The sequence below is a fragment of the Melopsittacus undulatus genome, chromosome Z, assembly GCF_012275295.1.
Source record: "Melopsittacus undulatus isolate bMelUnd1 chromosome Z, bMelUnd1.mat.Z, whole genome shotgun sequence".
Lineage (NCBI taxonomy): Eukaryota > Metazoa > Chordata > Aves > Psittaciformes > Psittaculidae > Melopsittacus > Melopsittacus undulatus.
In genome coordinates, this window is record NC_047557.1 from 28,006,975 (window position 1) to 28,022,888 (window position 15,914).

A 15,914-nucleotide genomic window follows, 5' to 3' on the forward strand; every position below is an offset into this window, starting at 1 on the left:
CTTTTCCACTGGAAATGTTACCTGCAAATTCAGATTTATTTTAAAATGTATCTCCTTCCCAATAGGAATGTAACAACCCGTTGGTGCTAGGCAAGGCGCCTTTAACTGACTTTGAATTGTTTGACACAACACCAGAGGTGTATCACAGTAAGTTATCCAGGCATGTCCTTGCAGTTGAGGGGGCTGGTGTTTTTTCAGACCAGCCTGAATTCCTCTTTAGATATGTGAATCTGGCTGCTGGAATAAGGTGTGTGTGTTGGAGGAGTGTGTGGGAGGAGGTGTTGAACAATGTTAAAATGGAAAAGAGAAGATGGAATATGTGTGTTAGCTGCCCATGGAGAGCTTGTCAAGCTAGAGTATGCTGTGAGGTAGACTTACCATGAAAAACTGGTGAAACCATGCCTTTGGGAATTCAAGAAACACCTGTTGCATAGCAAGCTTTGTATAAATTAAAATGTTATCAAGGCTAAAGCTACCTGTAAAAAATTACAACTTTATCAGCTAAAGTCCTCCTTGTGCACCCTTTGTATATTCAATATCTCTGCTTAACTGTTTGACTGTGTTTTTTTAATTTCTGCTTTTCTTCTACTTAGCACTCAGTTATGTTGATCACTAAGTCAGTTTTCTGACTGGGAATTAATTTAGATTGCCATTTGCAAGGCAGTTTAGAAGAGCAATTACTCTTTGATATAAGATACATAAATCCATTTTATACAGATTCAAATTTTGCTTGGTATTATACATATTTTTTAACATCATATCAGAATGTTTTCTAATATTAGGTGTTTTTACTAATACCTGCTAGGTGTGGTTTGTTCTCTTCTTAAGGGAAAAAAATGGGTGTGCAGCGTAATGTTTCTTGTTTTGGTTGGGATTAGATGAATAGGAGTCAGTTGATTGCATGTATGCTGTGATTTGTTTGGGGTAAAAAGCAAAACTGAGGCATTCTTTCAGTCTGGCATGAAAACCAGTACGTGTGTGATAAATCTTGGCTTCCAAAGGATTTCTGACTTTTGTTCAGTTCTCTTTGACAAAGCAGAGCAATTACATGGAGTTGTCAGTAGTCATCTTGGAGCTCAAGCGTGTTCTACTCCTGGCTTTTGGTGTAGCACCATTTCTGTGCTTTCAAACTGATCTGGATCAGGTGTGAGCATAAACACTCTCCCTTCAGCTGGATTACACAGAGTACCTGGTATAGGGTTTATAGTAGCTGTGAGACAGTGTACAAAAGACAAAATCTGTGGGAGCAGAATTAACCCATGAGAAATACCTGAATAATCTTGACACCATGTTACTGGGACAGGATGTGCTGGGTGTGGTAGTAGGAGTTTCAAAGTCAATTTTTCTGTGTCCTTGAACAGTTGCCCAGGGTGTGTAACTGTCAATTGTATCTTGAAGATGAAGGCTGAAGCTGTGAAATATTTGGAATTTTTACAGGAAACTGTTGTAATGCTTATGGAAATGTAAAGCAGGATGTTGTACAGAAACACAGAGATGGTGGTGCTTCCTTTTAGCTGTAATTGTATAGCGCCAAAGATATAATTTGTTTTCTGTCATCTCAATTTTCTTAACACATTATAGTTTTTAATATTATGTAAACAGAGATACTTGCATCTTGGAATGCTCCCCCACTGAAATGTAAGGAAAGTATTTTTAGGCTGTCGCAAATAGTTAACATGCTGTGCAAGTAAGTTCATATTTTACATAAATAGCTGAAAGTATAACTGAATGTACTGGGGAACTGTTGGAGGGGTGGGGAGAAGAAATTGATTCCCATTTCCTGAACACTGTATTAAAGCTCACCTAAACTTGGGGCTTTTGAGTTTTCTGGTTTTGTAACAGATGTTGTTTCTGGTTTATTTTTCCACAGTCTACTATCTCCCACTTAATTCCCCCTCTCCTTCTCCACAGAGAGACCCTTATAGTTTCCCTTCAAATGCTACTTGTTATTTTAGTTTATGAAGACAATTAACCCTTAGGAGGCTGGTTTAGGGATTTGTAAATGATGTAGGATTAGAACAATATAAATATATGTAGGGACATTGGTCTGTGACATGCTTTCAGTGGTAGTTTATTTATTAATTTATAGTAGAAACTCTTTCATACCTGGTATGATTCCCTTGTACTCCATTAAGCCCACATGTAGCTTTACAAACTGGTACAACAATAGCTTTTTATCTTCAGACTGAAGCTTTAGGGAAGTACTTAATTAAAATCTGAATGATAAGAAGTGTCTTTTTCCTGAAGATAATCTTCAAAACTCTCTTGAGTAACCATGCTAGATATAGATAAATCATTCTGCTGTCCCATCCCTCCATTGCTGTCAAATGTCATAGCAGCTGTCAGATGTGATAGCAGCACTGTTGTGCAACTATTTAACATCAGCACAGCCTCAGGGTGCAGCTGGCTAGGCCTGTACCTTTGGATGGTTGTGAGGCAGGATGCTTCAGTGCAAGGAATGATGTCTCTCTATGTGTGTATATGTGGTCTTGGGAAGTTTGATCATTTGAGGTACATGCCAGCTAGTTGGAACTGAAAAACAGGAGTCTGATACTGGCAGAACATCTTTGCTGAGTTGCTGTGGATGAAAAGAGCTGTCTTATGTGCTATATAGGTGCAGGCATGAATTTTGTTGCAGTTGGAAAGCCTTTACTCAGTAAGGGCTGAGTATGTACAAGTCCTCGCAAGGTGATAATTTCTAAAGAAGCCCACTCAGGAAAATGAGACAAAGCAGTCTGTAGATGTCTCTTCTGCTGTCTATAAAGTACTTCAATGTGTCTTTAATGTACACCAACATCCTGGCTTATATAGTGCTACTACATAGCTCACATGGACTTCTGCTGTATTTCCTGGTGCAACTAGTACCAGGCTACCTTTCCTTCAACATTAGCTGTTGTGTTTCTGCATTTGGCCTGGCTGGTGTATCCTGAAATGCCTGGAGCTTTGTTTTGGTGCATTCATATGGATTGCTGTTTGAACAAAGAGGATTTAAATTGGGAAGGCAGTGTAGGGTGACACAGCTATTGTAAGACACATGCTTTCTTTCTGAGGGGGGGACTGTAACCAAAATATTGCTTGCGCATTTCACACTGGAAGCGGAAAATTACTTAGCCTTTCATATTTATAATTGTGGATAATTTCATTATTTAGCATGGCTTTATCAGGCATCACTGGTTTTAAGCATGTGATGTATTGCTTGACATGTACAATGGCTAATTGGTGCTTTTCATTTTGCTTCTTTAGGGTGACTCTCAGGTTCCTGAATGTGCTGTCAAATGCTGAAGCATTGAATTAGCTGAATTCTTTGCATTATTTCTGATGTTTAAAAAGGCCTAAAAGAAAGTAGACAACTGGCACTTCTGTTACGATGTCTTAAGGTAACATGTGACTTTTTTTCTGTGTTCAGAGGGAAGAGGGTAGATAGACATGATCCCATGCACTGTCCCAGAACCTCACCCTGCTTGTAATAAACCTGTTGTGGCTTAACCATGGTCATCAGTTAAGCACCTTACAGCCACTCCCTCTGTGTCAGGATGGGGGAGAGAATCAGAACAGTAAAAGTGAGAAAAAAACATGGGTTGAGATAAAGACAGTTCAACAGGTGAAGCAAAAGTCATAGAGGCAAAGTGAAACAAGGAATTACTTCACTCCTTTCCACTGTCAGGCAGGTGTCCATCCATCTCTAGGAAAGTAGGGTTCCATCATGCATAATGGTTACTTGGGAAGACCAACACCACCGCTCCAAATGCCCTCCCCATCCTTCTTCCACCTCCCACATGGTGTGGAATATCACATAGGTCAGCTGGGGTCTGCTGTCCCAGCTGTGTCCCCTCTAACTTCTCATGCACCTCCAGCCTGCTGGCTTGTGGGTGAGGTGAGAGGCTGAGAAGGCTTTAACTTTGTGTAAGCACTGCTCAGCAGTAACTAAACATACCTGTATTACCAACATGGTTTTCAGCACAAATCCAAAACATAGCTGCATACTAGTTACTATGAAGAAAAGAAACTCTATCCTAGCCAAAACCAGCACAAAACCATACTAACATGAAGTCTTAAGAATGGACCCAACTATCACTAGTTGTTAGCTATGGGTAAATTCACTGACTTCAGTAAGTGAGTGAAGAAATAAAAAGTGAATGAAGCAATGAAGAAACAACTTGGTTTCTTTTCCTAAATGAAGAATTCTACACTCTTACATGCTTCCATTAGAATTCCTTAATCCTTCATCTATGCATTAATAATGTTTCAGTAGTAAAAAAATATAGCCTTCAGTCCCTATGGGATGTCAGGCTGTGACAAATTCTTCACTGGGAAAAGTATGGACATGCATCTAAACATAACTGTGGCTAGAAAAGTGACCCTTCTGCTTTGACTAGAGCTGCTGCTGCTGTCTTTTACCAATCAATTACCATATTTTGTACTTATCTTTTGGATTCATAGTTGCATTGTCAGCTTCTGTGTTTTTTCTCTGCAGCACAGTTGACAGCAGAGCGACTAGGCTAATGGAGAGTATGTTTGCGCAATGCCCAGTGCAGAGCATGGTCTTCTCTTGCTGCAGGGTTATTTCAGTGAGTAGGGAATGGGTGGAAGCACCCCAGCAGGACATAGCTGTACAGAAATCTTGCTGTGCAAAGACACAAATCATGTTAAGAGCAACACCAAAGGGAGAGCCTGAATTAAATCTGTAATAAAGGAAATACAGATGGGTAATCCTTGTGTAAAGGCTCTCTTTGCTGATGTCTCCTGGATTCCCTCAGGTTTGACAGCTGCTTCTCTAAGTGGCAGCTGACTCCTATTTACTTTTGATGACTGTCACTGCCCACCTTACTATATGCACTGCAGTGTGCTGCAAGTTCAGATGAGAGATGAGACACACCTAAAACTGAGCTCATCTCTTGAAGATCAAAGATTTAGTCTTTTGGCCATTCCAACTATGAAGGACAGCTCACTGCAGATTAGCTCTTGTCTCATGCCACTTCTGCTGCTTGAATCAGAGTGAAACTAAGCAGTGGGGGACAGCCTGTCTGGCTTTTGAGTGTGGAATAAATCTTAGTGTTTGGCTTTGAATTGATGACAGCTTTTGGGACAGGTAGAGGGCTACCAAATCTAGTGATCCAAAGGATATGCAGGCACCGGCTGTTTTCCCAAGCTGCAGAACTTGGCAAGTGTACAATAGCAGATCTCCTGCCTTGCTGCATCACTTTCTGAACTTGCCATTTCAATGGGTTGTGTGCATGTGTGTACCTGCATGCACCCAGGCTCCACTGACTCTCCCTTAACTCTCTTGCGCAAAACTCAGTTGAGAGAGGGTGCTGCTGTGAGCCACAGATACAATGTGGTACACAGCTCACAGCCGTGAGCAGAAAGCCTCCCTGCACTTCCACTCATGCCAGCACATTTCAAGTCGGCCCTGGGTTCATGCACTGCCTGTCCCTCCTTGTATGGTGCTGTTCTTCATTAGTATGTGATAGGGCTTTGGGTATTCTGGAGCTTTTTTCACTGGGAAAAGCATTTGTAGGTTAATTTTGTCTTTTCTGGTGGCAAAGAATTGTTTTGTACAGGAGTTGACGGAAAGTTCAGGCCTGGGCCCTCGGGCAAGGCTGTAGCTGGCAGGGGGGAGAAGTGCTTAGAGAAGGCCAAGTAAGGAAATGTATTACCACTGTGACTAGGTTTGTCCCAGTTCCTGTGTGGCTGTGTGTCACAGCTGTGTCCTGGCTGTAGAAGTGTGCATCCTGAGCCATGGGTGGGCTTCCAAGTGAAGGAAATGTGGGGTACATGCATGGAGGGACTCTCAGATTGCCCTTGCAGGCCTCCAGGCTTGGCTGCCTGGTGCACTGCAGCAGGTGTCAGTAAACTAATGTAGTCACAGGCTGGCTGCCTGGCAGGGTGCACAGGTGGCTAGCAGGGTATGGGGTGGAAGGAGAGGGGGCTCTAAGGAAGCATGTGCAGACACAGGGAGAGTATGACTGCAGAAAGGCTGGAAAGTGCATATCAGACTTTTATCTGCTGTCAGGGAGCCAAAACAGCAATGATTGTGGTCTGCCTTGCAGTCAGAAAGCATGAGAGCACAATGTACAGTCTTTAAGAAATGGACCACGAAGGCAGCTCCTGTGCCAGTGATTGTCACAAGGCTGTGGCTATGGAGAGGAACAGGATGAAGAGTTATGCTTGTCAGATTTTCATGTTATATGCATACATATGTATTTTCTTTGCATATTATTATACCAAGTGCATAGCAAACTGTCCTGTACGTTTGGAGTAGTGCTGGGCTGTGACTCTGTATTACAGAGGACAAGAATGTACAGGCATTAATGTCACTGTAGTAGAGGTACTCAAATAAAGTGTTAATACGCTAGGGCTACTAACTTAGCAAGTCTTTGGGAGAAGTGGGCTCTATTTATCTTCATAAAATGCAGTGTTTGAAGATCATGTGCACCCATGATTGCATGTAACATAACCACATTTTGCTGTTCTCGAGGCTATACAAATTTTGTATTTGTACAGGTAACTGGTGCTTTGAAATACTAACTTAGCTCCCTCAGAGCTTTTTGCTTGTGAGTTACAAAGGTAGCATCCCACTGAAGTGACATGCTCCATGGAGAGGGCTCTAGAGCATCCTGTGTGTCTCTTTAGCTTCACTGCATATGATCCCTGTGCAGGTGATTAAAGCAGCACACTTTTAATTGGGTCACAAGATTTGGCAATGTAAGGTGGGCAACAGACTTAATAAAATTAATTTTTGCTTATAAAGCCATAGTTGCTTCAGTGGGATTGTCTGTGCTTTCTCAAGGATGTGTCCTGTAGCCTTGATTTAGGCAGGGATTTTACTGCAATATCAGACTTCAAAACAGCAGTTTCACTTTTCACAGCAGAAACTCTATCTGTTAAATGGAAAAATACAGCAGCCAATCTCCTGAAGAAAACCTTGTGCTTCTGACAGGGTAAAATACAAATGCTTGGCAATTGCTCTCTGCAGCTAAGTCTTAAGCTTAGTTTTTTAGATTTCTGCTTATCTTGAAAATCATAAAAATATTTTACAAAAGCTATGACTAGATGTCAGTAGAAGTTCATTTGGAACGGCTTCTACCCATGGGGCAAAGCAGACATTGGGCTATCATAGGGATGCAGCAGCTTCATTGAAGGCTGGGGGGTGGTTGGCCTGGCACAGCAGTGTAGTGAGAAGATTTAGTCAAGTCTGGCTCTTCACTTCTGAATTTTGTAAATTAAGTTAAACTACATTATACAGTAATATAGACCTTAAACAGGAAATAAAAGGTGTCCACAAATCCACATATCACTGATCAGAGTTTTTTTTTTCTCTCTACTCCTGCATAACAAAAACAGTCATGTTTGGTTTTATTTCAGATATTTCCACTTCACCAACTTAGAACAGATGTTTCTTAAGTCTTGCCTTTTGCATCGCTCCTGCTCTTGGTTGTGGTTGGGATTTAATATACCACAAGACATCAAGCTGCCAAACCATGCCACATCCTCTATCTTCTCACATTGTAGAAAAGTGTTTTCCCAGGCAGGGACATCATCTTGTCATGCCAGTTACAGAAACACAGAGGGTCCTGCCTGTAGGAGTGATGCTGTGGTTATGAAAAGGCTTTCACAAGCCTCATACTTACTAGTGTTTTTCAGAGGGAAGCTGGGCACAGTGGCTGTAAAAGGAACAGCAGTAAAAGTCTGCAGTGTGATACAAACCCACCTCCTGGTGGTGCTGCCATCCATGGTGTTGCTGCACAGCCTGACTCCACACCTGAAACCAGAATGTGGAGGACCTGGGTAGCACATTGGCCACTGCCACAGCAGAGCCTGGATAAGACTGTTGGATGCTTGGTCCTGGTACCTGCATCCTTTTGCTTCTGGTGGTAAGCTCATGTGCTACAAGTTCCTTGATGCCTTCATGTGTTCCAGACATTCAAATGCTGGGACTGCTGTGGTAAGAAGAGGTGGGATTAACCAAAAGCAACCAAATTGTGCCATACCATCTCTTGGTTAATTTGGCCTGGGGAAGCGACTCCACCTCTCACTTGTTTGCTGGTGCCATAGATGTTGCTGAGGCAATTTCAGTATAACTAGTTCTTTATTCTGATGAAAGCTTTACATGTGCTTTTCTGATTTATATGGCTTGTGAATTATTAAAAAAGAAGTCTATTAATCTTTGCAGCTACCTAGATGTAAACAAAACCCATCAAAACCATCTTTGGTTTTTAGCTCTCTTGTTGTCAGAACTTGACCCTTCCAGCATCTCTCAGGATTTTCTGGGACTAGCAATCAATTTCTTGTATAGAAGACAAATTCTCTTGCTTTATGTTTTAAACTTAATAAATTTAGGGGTTTGAGTTGTTGCATGTAGATATTTCTTTTTCCCTTTTGCTATTTTTCTACATGTAAGGCACAAGAGTAACTCATCTCTCCTGCTACTTTTACTTTTTCAAAGGAGATGCTTTGTCCACTAGGAACTGTGGTCAGCATGCTAATAAAACTCATTGCATGCCTTTAAAATACTTATTCAAAGTGGCCTGGCTTGCTTACAGTAGCTGTGTGGGTGGACTGTCCTTGAATTTTGTAGACTTAATTTAGTACTACACAATACCCAGTGATGGAAAACAGCTATAAATTGTCTGTGCGCAGCCATGCGTTATTGATAAAGGGTAGAATATGCTCTACAATTTCTTTATTTGATGTTGTTAGTGCAACAGCTGGCTGATTTGTTAAGACTTTTTCCCCCTGTTGGCAGTAAAATATCTCTTCATTTTGAACTCTGAATTTCCTCCTGAATTTTGATTTGTGTGGGGGTGAAAGCTTCCTTTTTGTCCAGTGCTGCTGGAGAAATCAAATGGAAATGTTTCCACGGAGAAGAAACAAGCTTAATTTCTGGGAGTGCTAAGGAAACAGTAAGTTTGACTGTATGTAGAAGACAAGATTTTTTCAATTGTCACAAAAACTTACAAATGGAAAATAGAGCATAAAGTGTACATTTAGGGGAAAAATATCCTTTAATATGTGTAATTTGGCACATGCTTAGAGAACATGCTTTACAGTCAGGCGGGCTTTGTAATTTCAGTGTTCCTTTGAAGTTCATGAAAAAATCTCAACAGTCTTAAATCTGTCATTTTTTTTTTCTGTTAACACTTATGATGAGTAAAGAGTCTACTGAATATAATTTACATATAAAACTGTGCTGTAAACTAAACAGTTCTTTCCCTGTAGTTGAACAAAGGTACAATGAGCTGCTCACAACACAGGAAATAAATAAGTAAAAAACAACAACAGTATAAAAAACTTACTATTTCCAGCAAATGCCCAACATTGAAACTTCTTCCTGAGCTATAATTTCTGGATTGGTAGCTTCCCATAGGTTCTTATTCTAATATGACCCAGGGAACATACAAATTATGGCAAGCAAATACTGTATTTGATTACAGAGTTGTTCACTTCCCTCTTGTATGTGTGTGCAACATGTGTAAACATGTATGTGTGTAAATGTGTAAAAAGCATTAGGTAGTGAAAAACTATGAATATAGTTGATCATCACAAGCTATACTGATGCTTATAACAGTTTCCTCTATTCCATGGAGAATTGCTGTGTATTAGTTTAGCTTTCCATATATTTACAGCCTTTTAAGGTAAGAAGCCTTAAAGTAATGAAGTAATTAAACTTGTTGTGTGGTTTTAATCGGAGGCAGAAAAAAATGGAGAAAGGACTTACATGATTGACAGAAGCTTGCTGGAGATTTACATTGAGAATAACTCATTCTTCAAAACTTTTTCATTTTCTGATGGAAATTGTGGGGTAAATCAAATCAGTGGCCGTGAATGAATAAAATGTGCAAGTTATGAATTCTTACTGACTTTGCAAATCTCTAACTCCTTTGCTGCTAATATAAAATCATTTATCTTAAAGGGGTCTTGGGGCTGTGAGGATTTAAATGAAAGCTTCAGCTTCTCAAAGAAGACTATTCTGATATTTAAGATCATGAATTTTGTGGTTTGCTTGATGCATAGAAAGTTGTGGAAGGAGAATGGGAGATTTTTCCGTAAGTCATCTGATATATCTGCAGTAATTCACTTGACTGATCAAAGGGGCAAATTTTCCAGTCTTTTAATTGCTTATGCAATTCAGACTTAATATAGGCAACTAGACATTTTGCGCTGGTTGAAGAAGTTACCTTTGGTCTGAAAGAAAATACAAAAAGTTGGACATTGACATGCCTATGATTTTGTTTTTGCAGTAAGTGTGCAGCTGTTTGTGTTTTCATACAGAAGGATTGACTTCAACCATATTACTATAATTCTAGTTTTGTCACAACCTTCTTCTGTTCACACTGTTTTGGAGTATGAGTGTGGGTGTGTGATTTTTTTCCTGAAACAAGTGTACTTCTCTACTGAAATACAGGTTTTGGAATTTCCTTGTTCTTCTTGTTCAAAAAATCATCTTTCACTGGTATTGATACTGGCTGCTGTAATGAGAAACTGTAGGAAAAGGGAGCATCGCAATGTAGACTGTGTAATCTCCACAGGCAATGCATAAATGAAGTTACTGTGAACTCTTAATATATGCCCCTGGAAATCAAACAAAAGTAGCCAGACAAACAAAAAAGAGCTTTAATGGAATTTGGCATTTCTTAATTCCTTCACACTACCAAAATATGTGTTAGTCCTGAAACGTGACTTTCAGTAAGTTACCTAGATTAGAAATCTACTGTGCAAATGCTCTGAAGGCTGCTTGCTACCATCCCAAATTCTTTAGCCTTGGGAAAGCATTATGGAGGAGGCCTTGAAATGGAATGGATGAGGTGGTAAGAGGTCAGCTTCACATGACTGATCTCTGCAGGCCATGCTTAAAATACAGGGACACCTGCAGCAAAATCTTTTTCCTATGCCCTGTAAGTAGGGTTTTTAAAAATAAGAGGAAAAGAAATAGAACAAACTTAGTGTTTGATTGTAGTCCCAAACAGCCAGTGCGTTGTGTGGTGCAGAAGGACCTGAATGTAGTTGATTTAGAAATAAATAAATACTCATTTAAAAAATTATGCTTTCCCAAGGGAAAACATGGAGAGACTTTTCCTAGCAGTTAGTATAAATGCAAAGTGGTAGGGAAGCAGTGAGGTAGGTGGGCTTGGCTTGTGAACAAAAGTTACCTGACAACCTTCCATTACTTTTAAGGTGGCATTTCTTGTTCCTTTTCAAATGTGTCAAAATATGATTTATGTTTTTCTTCCAGTGTAGGAATTAATGTGTGTGTGGGGACATTCTTCAATTATTTTTGAAAGGTACTGCTTAAAATATTCTATTTTTGAAAGCATTGGGCAGGATGGTAAAACAGGTGTGGTTACATCCATCCCTACTCAGGGGTAGCACTAAGTGCTTTGTCTCTTGACAAGTTGCAGCATGCCCTATTATAAGGAAAAGAAAACCCCTGTTCTTTCTGTTCTCCCTTTTCTTGGTAAAAGAAATGTATAAAACTCGTTTTGGTGAGACAAACTCCAGCAGCCTCTTCCAGGTTTGATCAGTGATGCAAACATGTCTTTGTTATAACAAAGATGCTTCATGGTCCAATTGTCTGTGTGGGCTAGCTTGCAGGACACACTTATCCTGTGCATCACATGGACATCATCACAGACAAAATCATTTGTCTTCTCCTTTTTGATGTTGCATTATACTGACCTCCATTAATTTGAAAGAGAAGGGGAGGATAATGAATTACATGCTGATTTTAGCAAATTAAGAGGATAAATAATTGCATGCTGATTTTAGCAAATTACCCTGATGACAATGCTGTTATCTGCTCTGGGGGGTTCTGTAGTGGCAGAAATTGATTCTTAATGTGACCATATAATGTATTCACTAGACGCCAAGAACAAGGTAACTTTCTGCTGTAAAAGTAATGAATTTTCTACAAAACTTGCTTTAAGTGATGCTATGTCCTTGCCTAATGTCTGTAACCACAATAACTAATCATGCTTTGTCCTTCTAGAGGCCTCTATTGATTATCTTTCCAAACTGAAGTTGGTGAGTCCTTTTTTGCAGAGAGCAGAACACTTTTTAACCTTTCTTCTCCTAACAGCCATTTTGTCTGGCAACTCTCACTCAGTTTCCATGAAATGTGATGTGCCAAGGCACATTACCCATTTGCTGTGTATAACACATACAGCACATATAACCACTGCTTTCCTGTTTTCCTCCTCTTCCTCATTTCTTCCTCCTGTGCATGTTGCTCTGAAAGAGGTGCTCAGGGATGGCAGCACAGATTTTTCCAGTATGCATTAATGCAAACATGGCTAAGCTGTATGCAATATAAATAAACATGGTTAGAAATGGCCAAAGAACTGCTGGATAGGTAGAAACTGAGCTATGTTGTTTGGGAAAATGATTGAGCCTCTGACTGATTATAAAATAATTGAATAAGCAGCTATGCATGCCGTACTGCAAGCTTCAAATATATGGAAAAGTGATCTGGGTTTTAGTGCTGAAGTTTGCTTTGAAATGGAAAATGGAGTAAATAAGGTTTGACTCCAGCATGATCCTAAGCTCTTCTTCAGGGTTGCTCACCCTTCCTCATTCTAGTTTAACTCAGGATATTCTTGTGTACCTAGACTACTGTGCTATAAAAATACAGAATTTTTATTGTTTTCTTTGTATTTTTACTTTGTTCTAGACAAATCTGAAGGCTTTCTGGAGATTGCCTACAGGGAAGACCATACTGGCAGGTGAAATTAGAATACAGAATAGGCTGGAGAACCGCATTTTTACAGGGACATCATGAATGATAGGGATTAATATGTTGTACACTCAAGGAATTCCTTCCTCCCCCTTCTCTGCTCTCTCTCTCTCTCCCCTCCTCCCCCCAGTATTTTTTAGTTGAGTACAGTCTTTAAGTAGTCACCACATTGAAATAGAATGTGTTGTTTACTTTGGGACAAATTCATAGAATCATATACAGGTTAGAACTGGAAGGAACCTCAAAGTTCCACTCTCCCACCATGGGTAGGGACACCTTCCTCTAGACCAGGTTGCTCCAAGCCCCATCCAACTTGGCCTTGAATACTGCCAGGGATGTGGAATGTCCACAGCTTCTTTGTACCACCTGTGCTAGGGCCTCATCACCCTCATTGTGAAGAACTTCTTCCTAATATCCCATATCTAAATCTCCTCTTTTTCAGTTCACAGCCATTTCCTCATGTCCTGTCACCACATGCCCTTGTAAAAAGTCCCTTCCCAGATATTTTGTAAGCCCCCTTTAGGTACTGGAAGCTGCTTTAAGGTCCTTCTGGAGCCTTTTTGTCTCCAGGCTTAACAAGCCCATCTCTCTTAGCTTGTCTTCATAGGAGAGGTGCTCCAGCCCTCTGATCATCTTCTTGGCCTCCTCTGTCCTCACTTGATGAGGTCTGCACCCCTCTTGTGCTGGAGCCCCAGAGCTGAAATCACAAGTGACTTCAGCAGGTTTTGTTCCAGCTTTCTCTTCTTTCTTTGTCTTGGTTTCTAGTGTTTTGGCATCTTTTGCTGCCTTGGTTCCATACAGCAACAGCTGATGAGGGACTTCAGCCCGCCTCAGTAGAGATGCATCAGTAATGATGCTACCTTCCCTGATGAAGAAGGATGCATGCTGTTGCTTCCCAATTGTCAGTGTCAAGGGTTCAGATGCTAACAGTGTCACTGTGAGAAAGATCTAAGCACAGGCATTTACATCTTATTGTACCTGTTAGTCCTCATGGGGTAAAGGGAAAATTTGTCATTGGCTTTGCTGAAAGGCTATTAGCTACTGTGCTTGAAATATTCCTCAAAACCAACAAAGTTAATTCTCTGACAGGTAAAAGGGAAATGTTGCATTTTTTATTTTCTGAACTGATTTTTAAACTTAAGAATAACTTTTTAGAGTCCGTGGAAAATCCATTTTCAGAGTTCCTGAGATGTGTCCATGATTCCCAAAGGTTAATGGCTCCTGTGCTGAATTCAAGACTAGCAAGAAATCTCATTTTAAATCTGTCCTCAGCAAAGGATGGATTATTGCTTGCTCTGGCCAAATTAAAACTGTACAAAAGAAGGAAAATATTTTCTGCCACGTTAAACCTCATTTGTGAGTAATGCTACCATCCCAAACTTGTTTCTGTCACATCATTAAGGTTAACTCCTCTCTTTGCTTTGCTCCAAATTCTGTAGTATAAAACTAAGTGCCAACTTCTCGCTGCTTTAAGAGGAGGGGGGGTGAGAAAAAAAGTACATTACAGCAGGATTCATGGTATTTTAAAAAGAAGTAGAGAAGCCAGAAGACTGCCTTTCAAAGTCAGTAATTGATGGGATTTCTATTCAGGGAGGAGTTTTGCTTGTTTAGTGTCACTTTGCAGCAGAAATATACATCTCATTATTGTATGTGTCTATATTTATTTAACTTTTGGCTGTGAATTTTAAGGTGCCTCTAAAATTCATTTTTGTTGTGGCCGAGATCAGGCTAAGAAGGTAAGCATTGGTTTAAATGTATAATAATGTGGCTTGGCTGCAGCTTGGCTTTTAATTAAAAATGCATAGAAATAAGAATAAATAATTATTTAAAACTGAAATCTATTTTTGGATGGCACAAATATTTTCTTTATTTTAAAAAGAAGGGATGATTGCTGAGGCTTTGTGTCCTCTGCTAGGTATCAGGAGCAAGGTATGATGTATTGGTGGTCACTGACTAATTGATTGAACCCTGGTTAAAATAGGTTTTCTCTTTAGACACCTAAGGGAAAAAATGTGCCTGGAAGTTCAAGTAATTTTGGAAGCAAGGGAGTCTTGCAAACACAGGAGAACTTGGAGATGTGCACAGGCAATGAACTCTGGTCTTGAAGGAGTTAAGAAAGGAAAATGAACTCTCTTCTGCTGGTTAACTCTTCAGCCTTGAGCACCTTTCTGTATTAGATTTGCTTTTCAGAAACCTGCTTAATTCATGCTATCCCAGCATTAGCTGTAATGCTAAACTGCATGCACAGTGTTTTTCCTGAACATGTAAAATGACTTAAGTATTATATCAGGACTTGTTCATATGCTTTAGAGATGGGTAATTGTGTTTCAATTTCAAGATTGCTAATGCAATGAGCAACAGAAGCTCTAAAGGCCAGACTTTGAAAGGAATATAAGCATTTTTTCAGCTGTAAAGAGCTTCAGAGGTTGACTTTCATGCTTCCTCTTGTGTACATGATTAAGGGTTAACTAATACAGTACTGCAAAAACTGTTCTTGGGTAGGGCACTTCTGAAAAGGCTCTCTAAGAGTAATGGTACAGGTAATTCATCTAGGTCAGACACAAGTTCATGAAGCAGCTGTTATCCAGAGAACTTTGCACTGTGAACCTTTGTCTCCAGCTGCATGTACTCTTCATGTAGGAGTAATGGATATTGCAGGCAGGAGCACATAAAAAGACAGCAAGAGAAGATTGGTGTGAATGAAGGATATGTAGGAGATAACAGGACTTCAGAGAAGATAGCAAGCCAAGCCACAATACTGTTCTACTTGTAAAGGCTTTTTTTATGCAGTATAAGAATTATGATGGTGCATGTATCATAGTGGCAAACTGGTTATCTGGGAAGCTTGGGGAGAGCTTTCTATTTTTCCTTACATGACTTGAACACACTAAATGTCTCAGCAGTAACTAGCATGTGATGCAGCTGAGAAGAAAGATTAAGGATCTAAAACTTAAAACTCTGTAGCAATTTAATCTCAATAAACATGAAATAGGTCATAGTCCATTAATCTCCCATTCCACTGATTCTGGGGGGAAAAAAAAGAGTAGTTCCCACTGATGCAGCATCCCTCTGTGCCTAGGGGCTGACTTCCCTGCTTGCTCTGGTAAAAGTTCTTTTAATAGTTTTTTTTCCCTGCCCCTTGCTTTCTGGAACAATTTTCAGACAAAGCAGGAGAAATAGATTT

At 40.0% G+C, this 15,914-nt stretch overlaps 1 protein-coding gene across 1 annotated transcript in view; it reads left to right on the forward strand.

Annotated features, from left to right (window-relative positions):
• Positions 1–15,914, forward strand: part of KANK1 (KN motif and ankyrin repeat domains 1) — a 134,821-nt gene that overhangs the window by 29,000 nt on the left and 89,907 nt on the right. The window contains exon 2 of the mRNA XM_031054163.2: positions 3,244–3,377. The gene's annotated coding sequence lies outside the window, so the exon portion shown is untranslated. The remainder of the gene's footprint in view (positions 1–3,243; positions 3,378–15,914) is intronic.